The sequence below is a fragment of the Limulus polyphemus genome, unplaced genomic scaffold (assembly GCF_000517525.1).
Source record: "Limulus polyphemus unplaced genomic scaffold, Limulus_polyphemus-2.1.2 Scaffold274, whole genome shotgun sequence".
Taxonomy (NCBI): domain Eukaryota; kingdom Metazoa; phylum Arthropoda; class Merostomata; order Xiphosura; family Limulidae; genus Limulus; species Limulus polyphemus.
Genome location: NW_013665884.1, coordinates 537615 through 539350, shown reverse-complemented (window position 1 = coordinate 539350; position 1736 = coordinate 537615). Strand labels below are relative to the sequence as shown.

The 1736-nt window shown below is 31.9% G+C and overlaps 1 protein-coding gene across 1 annotated transcript in view; it reads left to right on the top strand.

Annotated features, from left to right (window-relative positions):
* The first annotated feature begins 1017 nt into the window (after positions 1-1017).
* The window catches only part of LOC106456956 (U1 small nuclear ribonucleoprotein 70 kDa-like), a 39973-nt gene continuing 39254 nt past the window's right edge, over positions 1018-1736 (top strand). The window contains exon 1 of the mRNA XM_013916333.2: positions 1018-1307. The gene's annotated coding sequence lies outside the window, so the exon portion shown is untranslated. The remainder of the gene's footprint in view (positions 1308-1736) is intronic.

Below are 1736 nucleotides of genomic sequence, written 5' to 3'. Positions count from 1 at the left end.
GTTGTAGCTTTCTTATTTGGTATTGTATATGCCTCAGGCCACTTGGTGAAATAATCCACCACCACACAAATGTACCTGTTTCCAGCACGAGTTTGGGGCAAGGGACCAGCAATGTCAACGGCCACTCTTTCCATTGGTGCGCCAACTTGATATAACTCCATTGGAGCACGTCCCTTATGCTTGGGTCCCCTTTTAGCACAACATGTAATGCATGTCCTGCACCATTCTTCCACATCTTGCTTCATACCTATCCAGTAAAATCTCTGTCGTAGGTGACTCAATGTCTTCTTAACTCCGAGATGTCCTCCTGTTAAACTATCATGGGATTGACGCAGCACAAATTATAGCGGGTGTTTAAGTTAAAGTGACTGTGGAAATTAAGAGTATTGCAAAGTTGTATTGAGAAAGAATAAACTAGTTTTATTTAAGAAAGGACTTGTATCGCTGAAGTTCTTCGGGAAGAGTTTTTACGGGTAATTAACAAACGACCAGAGACTTAATATATATACCAGATTTCTAGTGCACAGTTAGTAATTAGTATCGAACTATATAAAAAAAAAGCAGTTACTTATTAATAAATAGACTTTGGTGACAGTATAGCTTGCGAATCTAAATGACAACAGTTTATATCCAATCGCAACAACCTTACCTAAGTTCTTAAAAACAGTTGTTTTACACCAAATGAATATCTTTTGCTGACTAACTACAGTTATCCACAGGAACATAGTTTTCATTAAATTAATTCTTTTGATTTATGAAATATGTTTAAGTTTATAATTTTAAAGTTAAACGTAATTGGTATACTAATAAACAAACATGATATATTTAAATAAGCAGTGTATAATATATACATCTTACGATTTATATTGTCGAGATTTCTTTTGGTAGAGTTTTTATTCAAATTACTAAAGATTTCCTTTTCTCCCCCCCCCCTTTTATATTCTAGTTTGCTATCTCCATGATTTGTTAGGACCATGACCTATTTACTTACAAAGAAGTATTAGCCGTGCGATTTAATTAATAAGTACAAGTCAACTAACCGCATTATAATTATGCTCAGACGATTTTATAATTTGATATCAGAACCCACCTCCTGTAATTTTGTTTCTTTTAAAGCTTAACTTCATGTGTCTTCGTGTAAAAGTGAAATAAGCGAGGGTCTAAATTTTTTCCCTTGTCTAAAGGTGTATGAATACAAGAATAGCACGAGGTTTGCGAGCGTTTTAAGACGCACGAACAAGAGATTTTAGGCCTAAAGTTAACGTTGATAGATTTTGGTGTTTGTCTGATGGGTTTTATTTTTTATGGTAAGTTTAGGTAAACTTAAAAGTGTTAATACGTTTTTTATTCTTATTATGTTGTAGCTCGTAACGTTTTTCTAAAATATTCATTTGTAAAAAGGTTTGTAATATATGATATGGAATAACTTCGGTAAAAGTTACATCGTTGAAGTTAGGCTTAAGTTTATAATTTATATAAAATGATATAGCGAAAAGTTCTGTGTTAATCGAAACAACATGGCTATGTCTCAAAAAGCAGAAAAAAAGTTTATACAATCGCTCATTATTTAATGTTTTACTCTTCTTCGGAAGTTATTATAGAATAATCCAAATGTTAAAATTTTATACGAAAGTCCAATCTTTGTTATTTGATGTCATTTTGTGAGCGTGAATGCTGTTGATACTGATAGTAAAATATTATATATATATATATATATATATATATATATATATGAT